General features: G+C 33.4%; 1 protein-coding gene across 2 annotated transcripts in view; it reads right to left on the reverse strand.

The window, feature by feature from the left end:
- Positions 1-4,469, reverse strand: part of LOC111039879 (proline-rich extensin-like protein EPR1) — a 32,319-nt gene extending 27,850 nt beyond the window's left edge. Inside the window, exon 1 of one of the 2 annotated variants that reach the window (XM_022323529.1) lies at positions 4,278-4,469. The gene's annotated coding sequence lies outside the window, so the exon portion shown is untranslated. Of the gene's footprint in view, positions 1-4,211; positions 4,231-4,277 lie in introns of those variants that run through there. The other variant, XM_022323530.1, reaches the window with a different exon arrangement.
- Positions 4,470-7,648: the final 3,179 nt, after the last annotated feature.

Below are 7,648 nucleotides of genomic sequence, written 5' to 3' on the forward strand. Positions count from 1 at the left end.
TATTATAAACACACACACACACACACACCACCGACTACACACACATGTATAGTCATATCGTATGTGCCTAACGCATCCGAACGGGTAACGCTGGGTTTCGCGTACGTTTTCGGCTCGTAAATTTCACGACCGCGACCGTGTAATGAGTTTTGCCGTTTTATCGCACAAAACAATATAATATGAGATGCGCGGGTTTCTGAGGTTACACACGATATCTACAGGATTTTCGGCCGACCTACTTAATATGTTTGCTGTGACCAATTTCCAATGGACACGTCGCCCAAAAAAATGCCTACATTTTTAGGACTTACTTAAATATTCAGACATGAACTCGTTTTCTAGTGTACACCAAAATTCACGATACAGGCAATCTCCCGGCAAGTCCATTGGGGTCCCTGATATTTTTCTTGCATAAATATACGTGAAAATAATAAATATTTATCAATTTTTCTGTTTTGGAAATTTGAACTCGCGTTTTTTCGGAAAAACCTGAGTAGGTACCCGGGCGCTTATTTTCCAAGACACCGCGGAGAAGTGTGCGGTATGCGAATATAATAATAGTTAAACGCGTACGCGAGTATACCTACGGACGACCAACTGGGTTGAGTTGGAGAAGAAAAATGTGAGGTGAGAAAAAATAGCGTCACGTGCCGACCAGCCACCCACCGGCGGACACGAAAAATTTGATATTTTACCGTCGTCGGAACGGTTATTCTCACGTGATATTATACAACGCGTATGGTGGAGCAGCATCGGAACGACTGCGATTTGTCGTCTGCGACACCGTTGTCGCGCGCGAATCGCATTCATAATAATATGCGCGGACGATACAAAACACGTAGGTACATATTATATACCCATCTAAATAAAATAAAATAATATCGTGCGAAATGGTATCCCAATGGTATTATATGATAACAATATGATAGTGTCGCAATCGGGTCGACGTCTCAGCGCGGCCGAAAAGTCCTAAGCAACAACTAACATAGCAATATTTACAAGTAGGAGCCCATCATACACGAGTGGTGTGTGTGCTCATATGGGTAGGTGGGTACACGCTCACTCTGCAGTACTGCAAGACGACGGCGTTAATGTATACAAACAATGTAATTGTACGCGCGCAATGTGTCATTAAAATGATAATATAATATTATTATATTATTTTGTATGCGCACGAATACCGTACGGAGGTGGTGTCGGTGTGTCGGCGGCGAGCAAATGTCGGTCATCCGATGACTCGGACTGCTGCGAGATGGTGTTGTTCACACGAAAGCGACGTTTTTATTATTGTTATCGTTTTTTTATTACTATTATTATCATTGTTGTTGTTCGCCCGTCGATTATTAATTTTTATTATTATTCTGTTGTCGAAAATCGCCCGTGTGAATTTAAAAACAAAACCACCGAGTATATACGCTGCGGTCCGACTCAGTCCGACGTATCGTGAGTATCGATTCCGCAATTCCGACCCACCCTCCCCCCCTCCTGCGCCATCATCCCCCGTAATCAATTAACCGATGTATTATTATAGAAATAAATAATGAATAAAAACAATAAAACAACTTTCGAGTCACCCTCCCGCACCCGAAAACACACGACCACCGCTTGTATTTTTGTCAAATATCACCAAAAACCGCAGGTGGTCGTTAAAGTCAAATACTTCGGAAGAAATAAATAAAATATATTATATATTATACTCTGTCTTGTCTACTTATAAAAAAAAAACATTTAACGATTTAGGTGTAACTTTTTTTTTTTATTCAAATATGATCGTAGAAAAGATCTTCACCGTAATAATATGTAAAAAAAAAAATTGTTTATTACGTTCGTTTACACTTCACGTCTTCCAGAACAAGTATTACGATATTGGCCAATAAATTATTTTTTTTCAATAGTTGCATGTTTAACGCAAAAATAACTACTTACTAACGAGTGAAATTATTTCTAACGGTTACGAAACTCTAAGCTAATACAGACGTTCATTCCGTTTTAATTCGATAATTTTCGGTTTCGGTGTGTACGCATAAGAGATAATAATTAATGCTAATTTAGGTATAAACGTTTATTAAGTACTTGCCTACCTACCGACCTGCGATGAGATGAGATCATTTTCGGCATGTCAGCGGAATCTCGAAGGAAATAACTAATGAGCACATAATATTATTTGGTGTTTTGATTTTTTTTATAGGTTTTTGATAATATCGGAATTTTCGAAACAAATCCACAGACCGGCGAGGTGGGGTGTATATTAATATAAGTGCGAATGAGCAAAAAAAAAAAAAGTCCGCGTACGATTTACCCGGAAGTTAGCCGTTTTTTGTACGCCCGAGTAACTTCTGCAGCCGACCGACTTTTTTAGGGAAATAATATTTTGTTATTCCTGTAAACAGTCGCCGCAGTGCGCACAATAATGTATTTCTTTTTCACGCACGTTTGCGTTGAATATGATTTGCCCTATGAATGCGATGCGTTTCATTTTCCACGTCTGCTGCAGTCTGCAATAAACTATAATAGGGAATAACAATAATGTTATTGTATTACGACGAGGAGTTCGAAGTGTTCGGATTACGCGAGGCGCTCGTTTGTCTATAGTGTCTTGGTATGGGAAACGCCAGAGTCAACCGAGCGACGGCTAATTAGACGACTAACCGATTTTGAATGAGAGATTACTAATTAATCATTTTCTGGACGTTACATGCGTTCCATGAGAGAACCACACGTAACACCGGTCAATTAAACGCGATTCGTGACCTGTGTGAAATTCTAAAACTGCGCAAAAATACACAAACTGGGAAGTTAAATAATAATAATTAAATACCTGTGCATATATACGGTTTTCGTTTGCATAAGTTTACCGAGCACGTTTTTGTACGGTATTATTATTTTTTATTTAAAAAAAAAACAGAAAATCTACTATTTACCTAACACGCTATTTGCAGAATAGATAATTTTGTTGAACTATTGTTTCATCGTATTATAAAAAGGACAATTAGAATGGAGTGACTCGGTTTATTTTTACTAAAATATATGACATCGAATCATATGGCAATATCATAGACATTAGAGGATAAAACCTAAACCTAACCTAACCTCTGTACGAGGGTGAAACAAATCTCTGGACCAATTTCTTTTCCAATGATTTTTGTTTTTCATATTAACAGACAGCAGTGGGGGATTTTTGTGACCATTACTACTCCACAACAAACGAATTGATTTTCAGGTATTGTTAGAATGAATAAATTACATATTTTTTATCGAAAAGCCTGGGTGGGTTCGGAGTTAGTCGTATGATATTTTCTATTTCGCTTTATCGAAGTCATTAAAAGTAGATAAGCAAAGACCTTTATGCGGACATAATATTATGTCTGTTATGTGCCAATTGCACCAACCGTGATTATTTTGTATCTTACTCGTCAAATTTTAGAAACATTTTATACGACGGTGGTTAGAGACGTGTTTTACTAATATCAGCAATATTTTTCCACTAAAGTAATTAAATAACTTGATGAAAGATAAGTTGACATTTATGATGGACTAACCTAGTTTAATAACTTAGAAAAAACTCGATAAAATTTCGATTTATATACATTTAAAAAAAAACCCAGGAAGACTTACAATAAAAAGAGAGTGATCCGTATTCACTCACATGACACTCTAAGAGTGCACCTATAAAAAATAAAAATATTTGAAAATATGGTCCACGAGAAAATTCCAAAGATACGAATTTGAATAAATATATTATTAAAAAATAAATATATAGTATGGGAGTGAGCATATGCTTGGCGAATCACCATGTAAATAATATTTAATATTATGTGAAATAAATCGATCGTCTTCATCACGTCTATAACCGTAACGGTAGCCGTCGTCTGCTTCGAATCGGAAAGAAAATTTATTACATTTCTACATCGACGTTTCATAATATTTTATATGTATAATACGTGTGTGTGTGTTTGTGAGTTTACGTCGTACGGGTATTGTCGTTCAATATTTAATAGAAAAACGACGGGGACACTAGTTATTATTCATATTTTGCCCACATCGGTTTCTGTGCGAATGTGTATAAATGTGTATAACATATTATATTTGTGCAATTATTTTACCCCAAGCAGTCAATTTTTATGAGTGGAGCGATGTGACGAAACATAAAAAAATTATACGTTTTTTACACTCGGAAAATAAATGTAAAATGTTCGTAGTATCATATTTACCGATAAAATGGCTGTTCTATGATAACACCTCGATAAAATATTGTTTGTTATTAATTCTGAACTGACCTTGTATTAGGATGTATCCGGACACTCGAAATGCGAAAATCCGATTTTCGGCGGGTCGGGCAGTTGTTTTTTTTTTTTTTTTGATTTTAAACTGTAAAACGTTAAGAGAAAAAAAACACCGCAATCACATCACCGGAACAGAATCGCGATACTACGCGCGCAGTACATTTCTCGGACGATCGCGAGAATAAAGGAGACGATCCCAGTCGTGGAGAAAGTTTATATATATACCTCCAGGTCCCCGGCGCTGGTACCTACACACGATACGCCGCTTTTTTATTATTATTATTTTTTTTTTTTTCTGGGAGACGGTGGCCGTGAAACCATCGCCGGCCGTTCGTATGTACACCTCGATGGTATAACCATATACCAGTTTACGATAAACTATCGCCCCCCGCCGCCGCCTCCACCGATATCAAGGGGCGAGGATTTTATCTGCTAATCGTTTTTCGTAGGTATTCGAATCGTATCTCCCTCCCCCCTCCCACCCCCCGCCTGCTTCCGGTAGAAGCTCGCGATATTATTATTATTTATTACCATTATTATTATTATTATTATTATTGTAAGGCATGTCGAATTTGGACGAAAAACCTAACCGACTCGGAGGCGCAACGAATAGGAAATTTTTTTAAAAACCATAGAACAGAGGTAGGTTTATAGGTACCATTATAATAAATTATACGTTAATTAAATTGCAAAACTTCAATTACACAGCTCAGAATCGATTGTAATGTGCACAATAATATAGCCTGCAGTGGGTCGTTTGTGCAGAAACCGAGTTCTACAGCAGACGTATCGAGCTTTTTCGTAATTTTAACGAGAGAAATTATCTGTTTTTTTCACAATCAAATTTTATGTTATTATAAATAGAGGTATCAGAAAATAATAATACCCACGTCTATTAACATATTAGGGACCGTGAATTTTTTTTCTCTTGTCATGTTAACAGGCCGTCGTTTTTCTCGTGTTTGGCCATAATGCTAGGTACATTTTTAAAGGCATCGATCGCAACTAACACACAAACGATTATTGAGAAATATAATTACTATTCTTGTCAAAAAAAAAAAAAAAATAATAAGATTTTTCATCGGGTGTAGTTTAAATATGTTTCATTTTTTTAGTTACTATTGCATGACATTATCATTTAAATATTTTTGAGTAATTAAAACAAAATATAATATCATGATATAGTTAACCCGAAAAGCAAAATTAACGAGTATGAATACTTTACGTTCAGTTATACAATCATAAAAGTATAATATGTGTATAAGTACTCAAACGCCAATTACAATCAATAGTTTAATCAATCGATGGTCGATTTAATCATGAATTCAATCGTCATATTTTAACTATGATGGCTTTCGTGCCAATAGATTACTGTTATTAATACACCACACGTACGCTCGTCGATACATAGTAATAATGTAATAGATATTATGATATTATGAACATAAATCGTCTCGTCGATATAATAATATCTATTGTACTGTGAACTGTACGTCGAACTTTATGCGTATAATTTCACCATTTCGAAATTATTTTCAATTAAAAACCAATGCAATAAAATTAATGGTTTGATATTTGCTTCGACGGGATTACAATAAGAACTATACAAACTGCAATAATATATTACAATAATTCTTATTTGTAACCGACATAACACACACACACAAATAAACAAACACACAATTTATGTTCACACTATACAAAACATACAATATGGTGTAGATTTTTATCATTAGGGTTTGACATTTAATCAATTCAATTTTTTTTCCTTTTTGATGCTCATAAGTATTTAATTTTAATCACCAACTCAAATTGTCAAGGTTTTTTGTACCTAATAAAACTGTATACATTTTTTTTTTTTTAAGTTCTTCCTTATTATTCGACGGACATTTGACATTTTAAATGAATTTTATAACTCCCGTCGGTTCGACATGTATCTTTTAGGACCAAATGTTAACGACTATGCATACACTCGAATCCTATACGCCTAACTTTGTGTTTAATTTACTATACTTTTAGTAATGTTTCCTCATAATATTACTATCGTTTGGTATTTGTAATAAATTAATACATATATTATTAAACACGCTGTGTAGGTCGAAGCTAATAAAATACCTTTTTAATATTTCCAGTGGTTTTATACATCCCTAAAAACACGATGTATAATTTCACAACCGACACACGATAAAAATTGTAATATTTCAATAATTTAATGGCTTTTTAAAAATTCCTATAAGAATTTCAAATACAAAATACAATAATTAATAAGCAAGGACGTGTTTACGGTTAATACTAAATAATTTAATATCTCTACCCGAACCGCTAGATTTATAATATATACGTTTAAAACAATACCTAACTTTTAAAGTTGAAAACAAGTTTTCGACGAATTATTTTATACCTACCAACGTAAAATTCAATTTTTGTGTTTAGGTAAAACTTCAACTCAATATAAATGTAGATTTTCCATAAGAAGTTTTTTTATTTGTTTATATACCCAGAAGACGCAACACTTCCGATGAAAATGAATAGTAACCTATTGAAAAAGTTTTTGTCTGTCACAACACATAAAAATATTTAAAGTTGTTGAGTCTTTTATTTTTTATAAGCCAATTTCATTTTACGGCTGTAAGAAAACAATCGATCATATTTTGTCTATCCTCGCTATAAAATTACATCCTAATACGATAGTAAATAGATTTTCATACCGTACAATATTCAAATGAATATCATATTATATGTTGTGTGTTTTATATTGCTATATCATTATTATTAATATTTAAATTTAAAAATGTTTTGTATAATAATTGATTTGTGTTTTTTTTCTATTGAACATGCCTGGATACAACGTATAACAAATTGCACATTATACTATTCGTAATTAGGTAATATTATTTACCAATAATAATAGCAGTACATACAATAAATTGAGTGGGTACCTTCTAATAATTACAGACGTTTTCAAAAGAACGTTTCTTTTTACATTTTTTTTTCCTCAACCATATAATCATTTACAAGGAATAGTCATACTACTTATCTGATTTAACTAAGTAAAAACATCAGATAGATACCTATCGGGTATATACACGGTAATGGAATTGACATAAGCTTAAAATATTACTTATATAATGTTAAACTAAAAATAATATGTAATGCTTAAATTGTTTGTTATAGAAATACATAATAATAAATATGTATATCTGACGTTATATGCGAGTACATTTAATTTAGTGCCCGTAATTTTTAGAAAGTATTTAAAATGACATATTTTATCGTCATTTTCAACAATAATAATTTAAATTGTCAGTATTTAATCACCCATATTATAATGTGCTTATTATCAATCGGTATAGTAATAAAACAAA

Source organism: Myzus persicae, unplaced genomic scaffold (assembly GCF_001856785.1).
Source record: "Myzus persicae strain clone G006 unplaced genomic scaffold, MPER_G0061.0, whole genome shotgun sequence".
In the NCBI taxonomy this organism is placed as follows: Eukaryota; Metazoa; Arthropoda; class Insecta; order Hemiptera; family Aphididae; genus Myzus; species Myzus persicae.